Source organism: Petaurus breviceps, unplaced genomic scaffold (assembly GCF_028583685.1).
Source record: "Petaurus breviceps papuanus isolate PSGF00001 unplaced genomic scaffold, PetGlider_PUasm1.0 81, whole genome shotgun sequence".
Taxonomy (NCBI): domain Eukaryota; kingdom Metazoa; phylum Chordata; class Mammalia; order Diprotodontia; family Petauridae; genus Petaurus; species Petaurus breviceps.
The window spans coordinates 2,101,930-2,121,946 of record NW_027186546.1 but is presented as its reverse complement, the minus strand read 5'-3'; the positions used below and the strand labels follow the sequence as shown (position 1 = coordinate 2,121,946).

Sequence of the window (20,017 nt, the reverse complement as noted above, 5' to 3'; positions counted from 1 at the left end):
AAAAAGAAGATACCTCAAGGTTGACAGTGAAATAGTGCCACATCTATCCAAATGCCTTCAACTTACAAATATTTATTGAGCGCTTACTATATATTTAAGACACCCGGTGCTAGCCATAAATATCCAAAACAATATAGTCCTTGATTTCAAGGAGCTTACATTCTCATATAATATGAACTTTATCAGAGGGACAAATAATTTAGCAGATTGTTTTTGCCAACCAATTACATTTTGCCTACCTTAGTTATCATTTCATTTCGTAAGATTATGAGCATTTGTCCAGCCTAAGCATAAAATTTTAAATTAGAAATAGTGTCACTGTAAGTATATATTAAAAATTATATACAGTGTAAGTATATACAGTGTAAGTATATATACATGTGTTCATATATATGATTAAATGTGGTAATCATAGAACTTTTGGTTCAAGTTAACTTCTAGATAAGTTCAAGGATAAAAGACAAAAAGGCACCAGAGGAAACAAAGAAAAATGGAGAATGAAGAACAAACTGTGTCTTTGCTATATTAAGTTCTCAATTTCATTATGATTTATACAAAACATAAAATTTAGACCCAGGAATTTCAGGGATACATTTAGAAATGATTTGTAAGGATAATAGATTAAGTTGTTTGAGCATGTTAAAGTTTTTAGTGACAGAGAGATCAAAAGAATTTTACTTTGAGTTGACTTTTCAACATGAGATTCCTCCTTCATTACAATCTAGTTCTCATTTGTATTTTTAAAAATATATATTGATATGTAGAATTAAGTAGAAATTTGAGATAATGCTAAATAATTTAGCTACCAAAAGAACAATTTTGCATCCCAGCTATACAATTAGATCAAAAGCAATGTGGTTTACATATAAACTATCTGGATGGCTACCTAACTCCTTGTTTCAAATTACATATATGGAGAAAGAAGTCAAAGTGGTGTTAACAGTAGAAGAATAGAAGCTGGGCTTATGATTTCACTGATGTAAAGAATGCCTAGAAGATAAAATTCTTTCTACCAATTTCAGGCTGGCACCTTCTCTGCAACTTATAGCCATAGAGTTTCATAGGGCACTCAGAGGTTGTAATTTGCCCAGGGTCACACAGCCAGTATCTTTAGGACTTCTGGTTCCCTGGCTTCAAATCAGCTCTCTATTCACTACACTGCTGCTTCTCAACAGATGGAGGAATTTCTATATTAAAGAATTATCTTTCTTTTAAAAACAAACAAAAACCACTGAAAATACCTGAGGGATAAAATAATAGACATTTAATTATTTAACTCCTTTTTATTAAGAGAGGAAATGAGGTATAGAAAAGTTACTTATTGAGTGTCAGATAGTAAATGGAGTAGACCCAAGATGCAAAGCTATGAATCAGTCAGTCATTGAACATTTATTAAATACAAGCTATGCTCCAAGCACTAAGCTTTGAAGGCAACTTGTAATTTTAAGAGGCAGAAGTGAGCATGGAACACATTCCAGGAATGGAAACAGGAGAAGGAATGTCATGTGTGAAGATCAGAAAGAAGGCCATTTTGGTCAGACCAAAAACTCCAAGAAAGGGAGTTACATGTAAGATTGGGAAGGTTGGGGAATGCTTTACATGGCAAAAATAGAATCTCATATTTGATACCAGAAGCAATAGGGAGCCACTGGAATTTCTTGAGTAGAGGAGTTACATGGTCTCATCTGAGCTTTACAAATATGACATTGGTACCTGTATAGAGGACAGATTAGAAAGGGAAAGACAAAGCAAGAAAGCTAATTGAGGCTATTGTAATAGTTCAGGTGATAAGTGATGAAAGCCCATATGATAGTGGTAGCTGTTTGAGAGGAGAGAGAGAAATAGATATGAACATTGAGAAGCTGCAGGAAGAAAAGAATTTGACAAATGATTAGACAATATGAGGTAAGGAAGAATGAAGACTAGTCAACAAAATTAGGACGGAGGGTGCTTAAAACATTATATCTATGGAGTTATGCATTACTTACACTTTATAAAAAGTGTAAAATCTTTATAAAACCATACCTTCAGAGTCAGAAAGACCTTCGGCTATGTGGCCCTGGGCAGACACTTAAAATTTCAGCATCCCAATAGTATTTTAAGATTCATGGTTGTGGAATTGTTGCTGATCAGCAATGCTAGAGGATTCTCTTGCATGTATAAAATCATAGATCCAGACCAAAACACATCCTATGAAATACATAGTCACATTTGTATAGAACCTCATAACATTCATGTCTTTATATATTAAATATTTGTATGTTGATAAGTAGCCTCCAGAAAAGTATTTTCCATTATGATGTTTGGGAGTAAACACCTGCATTTATGATTATGCTCTGAGTGTTTCCATTGACCTCGTACTTCTGTGAATGAAGTTAATGTTTAAATGCACTGCCAAAGTCTTTGAAAGAAAGTTATGTAATAGGAATTACAGTCACTAAATATAAATCAGTCTTGTGAGTATAATTGTCTCCATGAAGTTCTGGTGTACAGATGGACCAGCAGAGTTTTCAGTAATTATCTGTAGGTTTTGCACACATAATTTAACATTCATTGAAAAGGCTAGTCATATCAGCAAAATATGGGCATTTAGACAGAGAAGTGTAGGTCATTTTGTGTGAAAGTAAGGTACTGGTGTGTTTTTTCTTGCTTTGTTTACAAGATTTACTGTTTGCATAATCTCATGTTGATACATTGCTTTAAGATAGTCTCTTTTGAACTGCCCTTTAAAAATTTCTTCCTACTAAGCAATTTTTTATAACTTTTTTCCCCTAATCCATTTATGTTGATAACTATGAGGGTAATGTGACACAGCTGAAAGACTGCTATAAGTGGAGGCAGAGGATCTGTGTTTGAATCCCAGGTCTTCTGCTTACTAGTTAGATGACCTTGGGTCTCATCTGTACATTGTGGGCTTGTACTAAATGACCCCTAAATTTCCTTCTGTCTCAAAATCTAAAATCCTATGATCCTAAGACAACCCTAAGGTGGTTCATCTAGTCAAGAAAATAATCATTTGTTGAACACATACACTACATCACATAAATACAGGAATCAGATATGATCAAATGGTGGGTTTGCTTTGCTGAGACTCAGAGACTTTATCATGTGCTTCTGAGGATAGGAATTATTATTTCAGGCCCCCTCTCAATCACAGAGCCAACTCTGTAGACATTTGAGATATGATCACAATATTGTTGGGTGAAAAGGGACTTCGAGATCATGTAGTCTAATCCCTTCATTTTAAAAATGAGCAAACTGAGACCCAGAAAAGTTAAGTGATTTGCCCAGAGTCACACAGCTAATAAGCAGCTAGGATTCAAATCTACTTTCTCTGACTCCAAATCCAGCTTTCTAAATAAGATGGGACTTTTGAGTCATGTTTGGATCTTTTGTAGTTTTATAGTTTTGGTTTATAGGTCTGTAGTCACTCCCTTCTTTAACATTATTAGTGAAATAAAAATAGGACACATCTTTAAATAAATAAGTATATGAACATGAAATTTTGATTTCTTTTGTTTGCAAGCATATTCTAAGATTTTAAAGACAATATGAACTAAAATGCTTAGAAATTCTTGATTGATTTTATAAGTGGTTTATGAAAAAATGATCATAATTGTGGATTGAAAGTATTCTCTAGCTTCAATTATTATAAAATAATCAAGGCTTTTATTGGAGGTTGGTTATGAAGGGGGAGTTTCCTCAGTTTAAGTGATGGTGAGGTTTGGAAATTTGTCCTTCCTTTGCTTTATTTTCTTCTAGCATGCTGTCACATCCTCTTGTCTTGTCATAATAGATTCCTTAAATTGACAATAATCTTAGCTTTAAGCCCAACAGTAAAACTGCATAGATTAAAAATAGCCAGACAAATAAACTTTTTAATAATCATTTTAATGAATTATATGGTCAAAGAATAATAATAATCATTTTTTAAAAGTTGGGCACTATTGTATTAAATTAATCTAGTTCTTTTGGCAGAAGTTGACATTTATGGCACATTTTGGCTTCAAAAAGCTTTTTAAAATCTTTATGGACATTTGTTTTGCCTCAGGTAAGACTAGTAATTGTTATTTTTTTTCTTTTCAAGCAATTATTTGTGCCAGAGTATATAGTTTTGTGTGCTTTTGGGGGGAAGGGAGATTTATATGTCTAGAAGATTATAAAAGAGAGTTGTACATTCAAGATCCCTCTGTTATCTGTAGACTTACCTGAAATAAATTGAATTGATGGTCTGACAGGGAAGCAGCATTTATTGGTTGTAACAATGGCATTTTAAAGCTTATCCAACTGGTGGTATAAACAAAATGGTCTTGTTGGCAGCTGTCAAAATCAACCTTTTTCTTTAAATTTCATTGTTTACCCTTATTCTTAAGTGTTTCTTTGCCTTTGACTCACAACTCTAGAGAAGGACACAAACAAAACTTATTTGCAATTTGCAAAAATAGAAGGGGGGGATCGAAATGAGGGGGCTCCAAAAGACTGTAAAATTGTGCAGCATGAGTCCTCTGATGCATGCTGTTTTCAATCTGCTGTGTGCCAGTTGGAGGCTCAGGGAGTGCACGAGAGAGAGAGAGAGAAAGGATAATGCTGAGAAATGATAGAGTGGCTGTGACCTCCAAGCTCAGCCTGGAAATCCAAGACATTGATTTCACTTAGCATTCCTGCTGAGAAATCCGGCAGAGTTCAGTTGTAATAAAAGAACAAGATTCTGTTCTAATGGTAATGGCGTATGACAGACATATCACTTTGTCTGTCCTCAGCACCGGAGAGAGGAGAATTGGAGAAAGGTCACCTGACCTGCCTGTGGTAGTGTATGAGTGCTGCACTGAGCTTTGAACTCCAGCCTTGGAACACAATTATTTATAATATTAAATGATAAAGAAACCTTTAGAGGACTTACAGTAAACCCCCGAATACTGCATAAAGGAATTGTGTTCTAGGAGCCTGAAAAACATGAGAAGAAATCCAGCATATTGCAAATTTGCATTACAGAACATGAATAGTATTACATGGAGGGTTATGCCTCCTTGGGTCTTGCGTTGGCTGTTTGAGGTGTGTTTGCATCAGTGCCTGACATATTGTCATTAGTTGAATTTTATTTTTTGGCGCCACCTCATTTTAACAGTTGTGAGCAAAGAAACATTTGTTTTTCATAGCCTACTTTGCCAAAGGCTGGTTAGTGTAGAATTAGGGTCGTCAGCATGTAGAAAACCTTTCTAAAGTTAAGTAAAATTGATCTAGGCACAATTGTATATTTAGAAAGTCTTTAAGATTCCGTTGTCTTTGAATCCTTGCTTGCAACTGAAAATTTTATTGTCAAACCTAAGAAAATATGTTCAGCTGTCCAGAAACGCCCGTCTCCCTCACCCATGTCCCCACAGCTGAGTCTGTGACCAAATATTGGTAAACATCTACATCTGAAAAGTTTGGAAGCTTGAACTTTACTGCAATAGCAGTTCTGTTTGAATGCATGAAAAGCATTAATCTCAACCTCTGTTATAAGAATGAAAACAAGTGCTTTAATTAAGAGTTTGGCAAGCATTGTTCCTAGAATTTCTTACACTTGAATATTTTCTTTCTAAGCCCATTTTTTACATCTTGACAAATGTCTCTGCCAAAAGATTCACTATTCAAACACATAGAACTGACATGGTGTGCCTGGTTCTCTCAGTTGAGATATGTCTTGCTATTTAGATCAGCTTTCTATATATTCAAATGGACCATTTTAATTATTTAGACCAGATATACCTATTGGTTTTGGTCATAGTTGGGGCTGTTTTTTTTTTGTTTTGTTTTATTTTGTTTTCTTCTTTCACAAATAATATGTTGTAAAAAAACATTGGCTTTGATCTGTTAATATTTGTCAAGCTCAAACTGTTCTTCTTGAGAAGAGAATTTATACTTAGGTTTTGTGAAAAAATTGGTGACGGCACACATAGCCAACTGTGTAGAGTGACCAAGAATTCCACCTAGGTATCAGGTGGGTAGGAACATGTTGAAGTTCATTGCTTTTTTTTTAAGCACATGTTATATACTTTTCCATTGGCAGATTTCTTTTCTCTTAGGTGAATTTCTGGGAAAGTCTGTAAATGCTATCAAGGGTGTCTTGATACTTGACAAAGTATTTTACATTGTCTGTAACATCTGCAAAACCAAGAGTTGGTTCAGTGTGAAAAATGTGATGACAAGAGAGAATCCCTGGGTGCTTTTCTTTTAACCTTGCTATGACCCTAGGCCTAACCCCAGTCACAGTTGTGTCTCCATCAATGGCAACAGCACACAGATTGTCCAAATCAATTTTTTTGTTCTTTTCAAATACTTCTGACAGTGATGTTACCATTTGCTCAGCAGTAGCACCTGGGGGATGTGACAAGGAAAAGAAATGTGTTTCTGACAAGCCAGAAACAGCCCTAACTAGCTGACCAGACACAATCAGATTCTTTTCAGCTGCAATACCCACACAAATATTGGTACCAATTCACAAGCAAGAACTTGGACTTTATTTTCTTCTTATCTGATTTTCCTTTACAGTAACACTATTGAAGATCTGTGTGTGTGTGTGTGTGTGTGTGTGTGAGAGAGAGGGAAAGAGAGAGAAAGAAGGAGGGAGGAGGGGGGGTAAGAAAGAGGGAGGAAGGGAAGGAAAAAGGGAGAGAAGAGGGAGAAAGAGAGAGAGAGGGAGGGAGGTGCTTCATTGATTGCTTCATTCTGGTATATATTTTTGGTAGTGCTATAATGGTACCAATCAAAGGTATCAAACCAAGTAGAAACTTCAGTACACAACAGTCATAGTGTGATAATGTTTTGTAGGTTAGTGTACCCATCACCTCTTTTTTAATGTTTTCAGATTTCATCTTGCAGTTAAGGGTGCTAGATGGTAGTAGTAGTATTGGCAGGGATACAATTTCCAAAAAGCAAGAGTTTCCCAGAAAATTCTACTCTTGTTGGCTTATGCCCAGAACCCTTTGGGTCTGCCAATTGATGTCAAATTATTTTATTCACTATACAGGACTAGGCACATGTCATATCTCTATAAACCAACAGTGTTGAAATAGTATTTTTAAATGAGAGAATTTATTTTCTCTCTTTTTGTCAAAAATCAGATTTCATTCATAATCTATCCTAAAATTTATGAGTCTGATATTTTTGTCGATATCCTTTCTTACATAGCTACTTTACCTTGTTCTATTCTGGTTGATTGAGCACCACTTGATGTATCAGTTAAATACCAACCATACTCTCCCTCATTTGTCTCCCTATGTAGCCGCTCTGTGCTTTTTCGTGAGCAGGTGCTAGATTATTCCCCTACCTCTCAGTCTTCTGTGAGATGATAATTTTATGATACCTTCAGATGAATGTTACTGATATGCTATGTATCTTAGAGATGCCTTCATTTAAGGAGAATCATTCCAAAAAGTTAAACTGTGAATTTGGTCCATTATCATTGTCATCACTTCCTGGGTGGGACATATCTACAATAGACAAAGTATAGTCAGCCTGACACTTTGAATGAAATAGGTTTTCTTTTTTGTTTCTATATTGCTAAGCTAAAATTACCTGTGCTTAGCCTCTTCCTTTCTTTTTTTATCTGCAGATAGTTGACAGTTATCTTAAATAGCTAGGTAATTAAGCCGAAGCCTTTCTAAGGTTTTGTAGCACTATTGTATTACGTGTTTAAAGTGTGACTGAGGATCAGAATCAATTATAACGATGTAACAAAAACAATTAAGATAAATAAAGATGAATTTTTATAATGTATTTTTCCTACTTAAAACAACAACATTCTAAAGAGCTAAAGAGATTTGTAGCATATGGTTAACTGTTCTTAACTCAGTTTCCTAATATTACCAAGTATTATGATATTGCTCTGGCAAGGGACTTTCTTTGCTACAGCAGCCAGTAATCTAGAAAGGAAGCAGCAATGCAGCAGAAAATCTAGATTCAAATTGTACCCTTGTCGTTTACTTGGGCAGTTACCTTGGGCAAGACATTTTACTTTCCTGGGCTTCATTTTCATTATGAAGATTGGGCTAGATGACTTTGGAGGTTCATTCTAACATCAAATCTAGAATTCCTGTTATACTAGCTCTAATGAATTGTCACTGCTTATTAATATACAGAATCTAATGGGTGAGAAGGAGATGAGGTAGAAGGAAGATGACTCATCAAAATGATCAAAATTTGCTTTCTGAAGATTTTATCATCTTCCATTTCCTTCCTCCCACATCCTCCTATCCTCCCAATTTATTCTTCTGAATTCTTTCCTTCATTCCTTTCTTTTTTTCCTCGTTTCCTCCTTTCCTCTCTCTCTTCTTTCCTTCCCTATTTTCTTCCCTTCTCCCCTCTCTCTCTCCCCCTTCTCTTTTCTTTCTTCCCTACCCTCGTTCCTTCCATCTTTCCATATTTGGGGGGGGGGGAGTAACTGAAGAGAAAGTAAGACTGCTGCATGTAAAAAGAAACATTCCTACTTAACAACAAGGTAGTATTGCTACTAATTAATTCAGAGGACAATAAGTTCCTTTGTGAATTTACTCCCAAGAAAATCTTTGTCTCCACATAATGTGCAGACTTTCTTTTGACAATTAAATCAAACAATTCAATGAAGGGCCATAGTTGAAGCCATGAATATGAGTGCACTTTCCAAGAGAGGTTATAGAGAAAAAAAGAGAAGAGAACCAAGGACAAAATCTTAGGAACAGATAACTTAACAAATGGGGGGGAGGAGTACAAAGAGAAAGCAAAAGATACAGAGAAGTAATTAGGGGTATAGGAAAACCAGGATGTCCTGGTATATATGAAGACACTGGAGAAGAAGCATAGACTTGTAAACTGTGCAAAATGGTACAAAGAGATGAAAAATGAATATTTAGGCAGGGGGAAATAGGAGTTAGTAAAGAGTAGGTCTCATGCATAGGATCTTTTCAAGATCAGTTTCAGTAAAATACCAGGGACAAGAGTCAGGTGGCATGGAGTTAATTGGTACATGGGAGAAAGGACCAATGGAAATATGGATGATCCTCTTCATTGTCTATGAAGAATACTATTCAAAAATGTTGCACAAAAATGGGGATTTCTGGAAAAGATGGTTGCTTCAACAGAGGTATATTACTCAGCTCCCATATAACTTACTCCAGCAAAAAAAAAAAAAAAATGGAAATTTTATGAGATCAAGGAAATTGGGAAATTTAATGAGAAGCTACAACAAGTGATTTCTTCTACTCCAGAAGTGGACAAAATGTCAGCCAGAAGCCCATAGGCAAATGGAAAAATGGCCAGCAGTAAAGTTAGTGCCATTGTAGGAAGACAAATCTGTAACTTCCCAGTGCAACCAGAAAGGAAGGACAAGAGATTAAAGTAATCTGCAATACCAGTGTCCAGAGGCAACAAGAGTAAAGATCCTCCCCCCCCCCATAAAAAAAAAGAAAGAAGGGTGTCAGGAAGTTCCAGGGCAAGTGATTTGGAAGCCCTAGAAGTGACAGTGACCACACTTACATGGTAGCTTGCAGACAAGGAAAGCCTAGAAGTAGGGGCTCTCCAAGGTCTGGAGCACTCTGTCTTAAGATGCTAAGGAGGGTCCTGAAAGTATAGTGGTGTGAATCTCAAATTCTAGAGATAGAGGTCAGTGAAAGAACACAGGAAATTCTTGGGTGGGACTAAGTAGTGTAAACCACCATACTCAAAAATGTAGAGAAAGAGAACCTGACCCTCACACAAAGCCCCAGTTCAGAAATTAAAACTGGAGAGATGAGTAAATCAAAGAAAATACCAACCAATATAAAAAATCATTTTAGAGTTAGAGATCTTCCAAAATAAGGAGCAAGTAACTCTATGAGTAATGTAAGTGGTGACTCGAAGGAAAAAAGGATTTCGACAAAGCCTACATAAATAAATAAAAGAAATGAAGCAAGAGCTTAAAAATGAAGCACAACTCCGGAGGAAAAAATCCGAAGAAATAAAAAGTATTGAAAATTACCAAAATAGTAGATTTTCTAAAAATCAGACAATAGAAATCAAGAATTTCATGAGACAGTAAGAAACATATCAAAATCAAAAGATTGAAAAAATAGAAAACATATTCTATTAAAAAGAGCTGACCTGGAAAGTAGGTCAAAGAGGGATTATTTTAAATTTCTTGGAATCCCTAAGATACAATGATTAGAAAAAGAAGTCTACACCCTATATTTTAAGAAATCACAAATGAAAATTTCCTGGAGGGCAGAACCAGAGAAGAAGACAGAAAGCAACCAATGATCACCTTCTGAAAGAAATCCCAAAAGAAAAAGGCTCAGTAATGTCATAGCCAAATTCTATAATTCTCACATCAAAGAAAAAAAATACTGTAAGCAACCAGAAAAAGTAGAAACCAGAAAAATGCCAAGGAACCACAGTCAATATCACAGAAGATCTGAGAGCTTCTCTTATTTGTGAAAAGATATCATGTAATACAATATTCCAAAAGGAAAATGATATGAGATCTAAGCTAAGAATGACTTATTCTATAAGTCCTAAGAAGAAAAAATAGATCTTCAACGAAATAAAGACTTTCAGGCATTTTTAATGAGAAGACCAGAGCTGAGTAGGGATTTTAAAATTCAAACATGAGTCAAAAAAAACCTAGAAAGGTAAATTTATTTGTGTGATTAGAAGAAGGTATACCATGATGATGAGATAACATGTTCAAAGGGTAGGAAACAGTTTTGTCATCTTTTCTAATTCTTAATCAGTTAAAGACAAAAATAATTTTAAGTTGTGATATTCAACCAACATTAGACAATGTTGAAATAAACATTTGAAACACCCATATCCTTTAGAACCTATATAATAGGTACTCTTTCATAGGACCACAGATGTGAAGGTGGAATACACTCTAGAACAATGTCTTAATTTTACAGATGAGGAAATTGAAACCTTAAGAGAGGAGTAATTTGTGTAAAGTCACCAAGGCTGTAAGTAAAAGAATCAGGATTTAAATTTACATACTTTATGTTCAGCATTTTGTTTTGTTTTGTTCTTTGATAAGCTTCCTTATATCTGGAAATACTATTGGTAGAAGATAGGGGACATAGAAGTTGTAGATCTTGTAGCAAACAGAAGGTAACTACAGTAGACAAGCACAGACTTCATTCAGTTTTCCTACAAAATGACTAGAACTGGGGAGTGGAAAATTATAATCATAGTCTAATAATCTCAGAGAACATAAATAAGTGAAGCAAAAATGTTCAGGACCTTAAATAATCAGTTGGGTACCTATCTATACTTGCCCTTAATGTAAATTATATTTTAAAAGATACAATGCTTCCCTTTGTAGGCAATATCCAATAGTAAATAGTCATTTATAATAATCTAATATTCCAAAATATTAAAATAAGAGAATTTATTTAGTTTACTGATTATGAGACCTGCTATTATGAAATGAGCTTCAAAACTCATTCTCTCAGGAAGTAGTCCATTTTTTTTTTTTTAGGAACTGGAGGAAAGGATGTTTCTGAGGGAGCATCTGAAGAAGGAAGCATTACAAATCTTGGAGGTGGATATGCCATTCAACAGTAATGGCTCACCATGCAGTTTTATTAGCAAGGGTGGACCACTTCAAATCTGGTTGGGAGGTGTAGAAAGAAGCCTAAATTTTATTTTTGTTTATCATAATAAAAGAATCTTTCTCTTTACTTCGCCTCCCCTATCCCTCCATCCCCATATGAAAGAAAGAAGAATACACACATACACAATTTCCGCTTACTTCCCTCTGCCCCATTACTTGAAATTAGAGGGGAGACCTTCTCTGATCAGTAATTCCTCCTCAATATTATATCTTACAAATATATAGAAAGTATATATTTGGTGACCTTGTATTTCCCGTGTATATATGTACAGATAACTTATAAGTTTTGTTCTTAGATCTGATATTGGGCAGGAAAAAGATAGAGGACTATACAAAATTATAAAGGTAATATTCCAGACACAGACCCCTCAGTCTCCTTTATGGATACTGATTGATTCAGAGGTAGGATTAGAATCTTTCTGAAATGGTCCTACTAATCATGCAGAAAGTGTGAAATGCCATCCAATTCAAATTTCGTAAAAATCCTTTATCCTTTTAATATTATAGATTTTTAAAAATGAAAATGGTCATTTTAACATCAATTGACTATGAACTATTTTAATTGAATTTTTCTAAAATGAACAACTGATAAATAAAATTTAAATTGCCATATGGGTTAAATTTATTTAGCTCAATGGAAGTATTTTAGAATATGCAGTGAAAGATTTAATATAACGTCTAATCACTTAAATAATGCCCTCAATTGACTGATTATATCTAAGTTTTTTTCTCTTTATATTAGCTTCTTTTTTCACATACCTTTGAGTCAACATTATAACAATGATAGCCAGAGTAAAAGATCTAGTCTGACATCTTCAATGCGTTGGGAAAGAACAATTTTTGTCTTCAAGGCACAACATAAATACTGCTCTCAGCTGACAATATATATAAATAGTGTCCATCACCCCTCAGAATTCTTTAAAGACATAAGTATGCTCCTGGTCACTGCCATGAAGACAAAGACTGCCTTAATGACTTTATTGAGTTTATCATTAAAATAAAAGGAGATCTGCCGACAACAGCTATAAATCACTACAAATGGCCTGTGGGTAACCTTTGACACAGCTCACTTGAAATAAACCAGAGACAGATTCAAACCTTTTGTTCAAGGCAGTAGGTGGACTAGTGGTTTTCTTTTTCTTTGAGTTCATTTACTATGTTAGTTTCTCAAGCCAACTTTTTTTTTTTCCTGAGTGTCTGAAATGCTTTGATATGTATTCAGAAAGTACATTAACCTCTGAGAGGTTATGGAACTACACATGTATATGGGAAGGAAGGTAGTAAGTGGTTATGCAGAGAGTAAGGAGAAGAGGCAGGATTTGAAATCAGCTCTTTCAGGTTTCAGACCCTCTGAATCATTTGCAATGTCAAGAATTTAACCTTTTTTTTAATACATAATTGGTACATCTGACTAGTCTCACTGAATATCTTAAAGTTCTCTACCGTATTTACCATTATTTGTGAATTATATACATGATAACATTTGTAATCAGTTTATATTTGTTATATAAAAATAAAGTTTATAACTTTTCTATATGAAAATGTTATGAATTAACTGAATGACATAAAATTATCTTTTCTGTATATATTTTGGAATGGGATAATGGAAATGTCTTGAAAATATGAAAGTAGTTTTTATAGTTCAAGCTGCCAATATGATTTTGATCTTGATCAGTATTAGCAATACTGTTTCCCTATATAATAGTTCATTCCTCAAATCTGATCAAGGATCATATATACTGGCATACAGCAGAAATGGAAGAAAATTTATCCATCAAATTCAACTGATGTGCAATTGTTTTTCAGTTATTATAATAGCCTATGATGTTAGACTGGTTAATCATATCAAGCAAATTTTCTTTGTATCTACTTGATAGATGCCAAAATTTTTAAGAAGAAATTCACCAATACAGAGGGGTATAGGCCTTAATTCCTCATTGTGTTCTACCCAAACCTAGAATTCCAGTCTGCTGACCACTTTTTAATGATCTTTTTTTTGGGGCTGTGGCAACCTATGAGGACAAAGAAGTTCTTTTTCAAAGACAAAATGGCCTTTAGTCCTTTGCAGACCTTTCCACTTCTGCACTGATGGTAGCAGAGTGATACGAAAGGAAGCAGAGAATGCTTAAAATTGCAAAGGATTTAGATTGCCTATAAGTTTTAACTTGAGAGTCAGTAGGAAAGCTTGGGTTCAAATGCTACTTCTGATCCTTACTCTCTGGATGACCTTCCTGTCCACATACCTGCAAGTCACTTAATTTCTCTAAGTCTTAGGAAATGTTCTGACTTATCAACTAAATTACACTTTGTGAAATGCATTGAGGAAAGGAGTTACCACTACAAGGAAATCAAGTACCACTGAAAGACTGGCATAAATATTAATTTGTATTGCTACTCCAAATGTGGGATCTTTGTTCAATAACCAGTTAGTGGAAAGACTAATGAACACCTGAATCATAGCATTTTCACTATTAACAAATTTAGAAGAAAAAGGCCATTTCAGCTAAATGAAACTCTCCTTGGAGATTTAAATGAAGGGGTTAATAGAAATGGCTTTTATTATAATTCAAAGACAAGATCTATAACATTATGGGACACTTAATTTATTTGGCTGAAATGTATGCAACATTCTCCACCTATAGTCTTCTACCACTCTGGAGAACAGGAAAGTGTTTTCAATTCTCTGCTTGTCTTTTAGTGTTGTTTTCATTGACCTTATTCAAATCATTGTATTCTTTTATTTTCTAATTTTTATTTCTTTACTATAGATAAGTTCATTCAAATGTCTCCATGTATTTTTAAAAATAAATCCTTTATATTTTTCATTTCTTATAATACAGTGATAATTCCATTATATTGAAATAAAACAGTTTATTTAGCCACTCCCTTTTCAATATATACCAATTTTGTTTTTAACTTTTTGCTACTACTCAAGTTTTGCTTTTTTGTTTATAACATTTTCCTCTGTCACTAACTTTCTTGGAGTATATGCCCAGTTGTGAGATTATATTTTAAATACATTTATTATTTCTGCAAGGTTTACTTTTAATCATTTGAGCATACCATATATTTTTCTATTGAAGATTGTCTTTTGAGCACCTTTCTGGTGTCAGTTTTATGTATTGTTACTTATTTTATGCATTTGTTTTTGTGTATCTATTTTATATTGTTATTATTTATGTATTTGTAAAAGATGTGATTTTGTTTTTTATTTTGCTTGTTATTATTTAATTTTTAATATTTTTCTATCTATAAATTCTAAATCTGAAAAAGACATGCTAAAATCCCTAAAAATGATTGCCTTTCTATCTATAACTTCCTGTAATTTATTTAACATTTTTCTTTGTTTCATCATTGACAGTTGAACAGGGTAGAATTTGAAAGAGCCTTTCCTCCCCTTTCCAAAGTGCATACACTGGATTGCTTAGTTAAGTACAAATTGGTCAAGCATGCTTATTTTTCTTAAGTTGCTTTTTTCCAGTCTGTTTATTTTTCACAGTCTCTATTCAGTTCTAATTTTTTTTTTTCAACAGGAATACTTATAGGTCAGATCTGCCTTAAATCCATTTTCCCCCTTGAAATTCTTAATTTTGTCATATAAGTTGTATCTGTGTATAAGACATTTGTTGTTCAGTATTTCATATTCCAATCTTTTTGTTTCCTTTTTGTTGGTGCTTAATCATCTTTATTACTGAGTTATATTCTTGGTTATGTGATATGTCTTTTCCTATCTTCTTGAAGATTTTTTTTCCCTTCAGCCTAAGAGTTCTGGAAATTGGTTATCATATTACTCAGTGTTTTATATCTGGCATTTCCCTCTGATAGCAAACCCGTTGAATCTGTCAGTCAGCACTTTGCCTTCTGGTTCTAATAACATAATAAAAGCTAACAATTTTATTCTATTTTGAGATTTGTAAAACAGTTTACATTATTTATTACAGTTATCTCATTTAATTGTTCATGTCCTCAACTATATACATATGTAATATGTCTCAGGCCCATAAGGAAATAACTTCTAAACTTTCCCATATTGAGGAATGAAGGACTTTGGATGAATCAGGCTATGAGGTAAAATTCTATGTGTTTCTAATAGATGCTGAGATGACTGGTGAAGATGTGTTATGGAGGTTCATCTCAGCCAGCTACTCTTAGGCCCAGAAATCATAGGATTATAGGAGCATAGATCAAGGGCTTAAAGGGACCTCGAAGGTCATGTAGTTCAACCCCAGTCACAAACAATAAAACTGAAACTCTAGGAACTGAATTGACTTCCCCAAGGTTACTCAAATTGCAGATGTCAGAGGGAGGTTTCAAAGACCCAGTGCTCCATCCATTTTTCTAGGCTGTAGTTCCCACTAGAAAGAGCCTGTAAAACAGGATTTTGTAGTGGGGGTCTGGGGCAGGCAAACAGAATATAGAATGGAGCAGAGGGAGCTAATATCAAGTGTAAGGGGCAGGTCTTTGATAGAGACCTTACTTTTATTCTCAGCTTTGTCTTTTCTTTGTAGTCTGTGATCCATGGAAGATAATACAGGAACCTAAGATAAAGAAGTAGAAGTACATGCAAGAAGTGGGGGAAGGGAATGATATTTAAATAGTGCCTACTATATACCTACTACTGGGCTGAGCCCTTTACAAAATATTATCTATTTGGTGCTCACAACAACCCTGTAAATTAAGTGCTATTATTATACCCATTTTACAGTTCAGGAAAATGAGGTATAGAGAGGTTAAGTGACTTGCCCAAAGTAACACAGCCAGTAAGTATCTGAGGCTGCATTTAAATAAGCTCAGGTACTCTTGAGTCCAGAACCAGAGCTCTTATCTCTGCCACGTGGCTGCAGAAACAAATCATAGGGCCCGATAGGATAGTTCTCATCCATTCATTTCCCCCTTCCCCCCCTTTTCTCCTTTAAGGATTATCTTTTGGAAATTTCTTTTCCACTGTTGATTTTTTTTTTCTGTATACCTCATATGTGGTGGTGAAGAACTGATAAGATGCAGACATTCACTACACCATCTTGTCAGAAGTCCTCAGTACCATAAAGATTTTGAACTGAGGCTGCATGTGTACAATAAGATAGGCCCAGAATTTAAAAAGAGGGTGAACATGAATTAGATTGCCTTTGAGAAATTGATCTGTATTTTTAGTAACGCCAAGTTTCTCTCTGAAATAATGGCCTATTGTTTTAACATCAGTATTATTTTCATGATGTTGCATACTTTTGAGTCATGAAATATCAGTCTCCAAAGAATTAAAATTGAATTTCTCCCAAAGGGTAATTGATAGGTGCATAAATCTGATCAAGAACCTACAACCTCCTCAACTTCACATTTAAAATCCTTTATACACTGGCATCAGCTGGCTTGCCAGGTTTTGGGCATTTTCCCACAACATTAACCTATTGCCCATTCCCTGAAATCTACTTTCTGTTTTCAACTTTTATGCTTTGCATAGACGAATGTGTTCTCCTCACTCACTCAATCAATAAACATTTGTTAAGCACCTACTATGTGCTGTGAATACTGTGAACCTGTGCTAGGAATACAGAAAGAGGTAAAAGATAGTCCCTGCTCTCAGAGAGCTTACAACCTAATGGGAGAAATAGCATACAAAGAAATATATACAGGATAAATAGGAAATAACTAAAAGAATGTACACGTCTCAGAATCCCTGGCTTCCTTCAAGGTTTAGTGACCTGCTATTTCCTAAGGCAAGCCTTTCCTGGTTGTCCTAATTGTTAGTGCTTTATCTTTCTTTTTTAAATGACCATATTTATACTTAAGCACATACACATAGGGACAGTTTTGTACTTGCCTTTTTATTCCCACCGCCCATCTCAGTGCTATGCACACAGAGTAGTTCAACAAGCATTTGTCATTTATCTATCACTTATTGACTTAATAAGTCAAGAGTCATTTATTAATAACTTACTTTGTTCCTTTAGGTGTCCTTCAGGGTTCCACCCTAGAATCTCTACCCTTCTCCCACTCTACTAATTCACTTGGCAATCTCATTAGTTTCCAGAGATTTCATTCCAGTCTCTATGCTGATTATTCTCAAATCTATCTATCCTGCCCCAAATTCTCTGCTAATCTCTAATCTCCAGCTGCTTTTCAGAACATCTCAAACTGGATGTTCAGAAGACATCTTAAACTCAATATGCCCAAAACAGAGCTCATCTTCCCCTCTAAATTCTCCTTACTTCCTACCTTCTTTTTTACTGTAGAGGACAACGGCATCCTCCCCATGCTTCAGGTTTGCAACATAAGAATCATTCTGCATTCCTCACTCTCTTTCACCTTTCCTCCTTCCCCCTTTCCCAATTCAATCTATGGTCCAGGACTGTTGATTTCTTTGCAACATCTGCCTACAAAACACCCCTTCTCTCCTCTGACACTGCCCCCATTCTAGTGCAGGCCCTCAACACCTCACGTCTGTAATTTTGGTGAGGTCTGCCTGTCTCAGTTCTCTCCCACTCCATTCCATCCTCCAATCAGCTACCAAAGTGATTTTCCTAAAGCACATGGCAGGTTATATCCTGTTCCTCCCTCCACCTTCCACCTTGCCCCACCCCAATTCAATAAATTTTAATGGTTTCCTATCACCTCCAGGACCAAATGTACAATGTTCTGTTTGACATTTAAAGTCCTTCAAAACAGCCCCCTCCTACCTTTCTAGTCTTCTTAACATCTTACTCCCTAGCTTGTACTTTTCCATCTAGTAACACAGGCCCCCACTCGATATCTTGGCTCCAGGAATTTTCTCTGGCTGTCCCCCCCATGCCTAGAATGCTCTTCCTCTTCAACTCTTAATTCTAGTGTGACCCTTTGTTGATTATTTGCTATTTATTCTTTATTTATCTTGCTTTATATTAGATTGTAAACTCCCCAAAATACAGGGATTATTTTTTGACTCTTTGTATCTCCAGTGCTTAGCACTGTGTAGCACCATAGTAGGCACTTAACAAATGTTGAGTGATTAATTCCCAGGCATTCTACTTAGCTCTGGGTATTTAATAACTATATATTGAATTGAATTTAGTTGGATCAGATTAGATGGTGGATATGAGTAGTTTACTACATATTACCAGGAGGAGTGGAATAAAATCTATTACTGGAGAGATCTATGACTGGACAAAAGGTGGTCTTATCACCTAGCATTACTGATGCAAAGGCTGCATGCTTCATTGGTATCCATGAAGTGTCAAAAGATCTAAAGCAAAGCTCTCAGTTGTTAGGACCCCTATATAGAGGATTTATGTGACTACATAAACATGAGTCACACAGAATGATAAGACACTGATCGACTGGAAACTGTCCCATTACAGGGAGTAACCATATATATCAGTGATGCCACAGATTCACAACAGGCACAGACTCCTAAAGTAGGAATGCTATTGTTCACTTTCCATGGAGTATTTTCTTTAGTGATTTTCCTTTTCTAGGTGAAAGGGTTTCTTCCTTATTGCTTGTAAGAGTTGATGTTTAGTGTTGAAGTTCTGAAGCTTGACTGAAATTTCTTGGTGAGTTAAAATGGAAGTTTTTATGGCATCCTGTGAAAGCTATCGATCAGTACAAATATGCATAAGAAAATGAAGTTGCTTCTGTAGTTAGGAGGATTTTCTTTCATGCTTCATGTTTCGAATCTGTGAAATGAACTGGTTGTGTTTTACGAACTGCAAGAACCCTTCCAGTTCTACCTTTCTATAATTCTGTGTAACCAATAATGTGGGGGTTGGGGTAAGGGCGAGGATAGAATTAGCAATGTGACCAATTGTAGTGAACCATGAAACTCTGTAAGTTTTACAGCGGGGTTAAGGGGATGGGGTAAGACAGGTAAGATAAAGTCTAACAATTTCTGTAGTGATATTGGCTAGGTAGCAGAGGACTAAAAATAAATTTATGGCGACTTAAAACATACATCAAAGAGGGATTGTAGACCTATGATCAACAAAGAGAAAATATACTAAAAAACCAGCCTATCTATGAATTGAAGGTCATATTCCTTAATTTATTTATCTCACTTGTTTGCATTTGCAAAGTATTAAATTTAGTTTAGCTGTCAACATTTCAAAAGTGACAGAAAATGAATTTATTTTTTTTTAAAGCAGAAGGAGTTAATGGGGGCCAGAGGTTACCATCTTATTTCCTGTCTTCCTCACATTCCCCACCAAAATATACATCAACGTGTGGATAAAATCACTGGCAGAAAAGTCAAGGACATTGTAAAGTAGATAGTTAAGGTTCTCATCACCTCCTACATGAATTCCTCTGCTTCCAGTCTCTCCTTTCTCTAATATGTCAGCCACACATCTACCAAGCTGATATTCCCAAGATGTAGGTCTGACTATTACTCTCCTGCTCAGAAAGCTTCAGTGGTTCTCTGTTGCCTCTCTAATGAGGTGAAAACTCTTC

At 35.2% G+C, this 20,017-nt stretch overlaps 1 protein-coding gene across 1 annotated transcript in view; it reads left to right on the top strand.

The window, feature by feature from the left end:
• Window positions 1-20,017, top strand: part of LOC138176105 (transcription factor SOX-5) — a 503,378-nt gene that overhangs the window by 415,914 nt on the left and 67,447 nt on the right. The gene's annotated exons all lie outside the window — the stretch shown is intronic.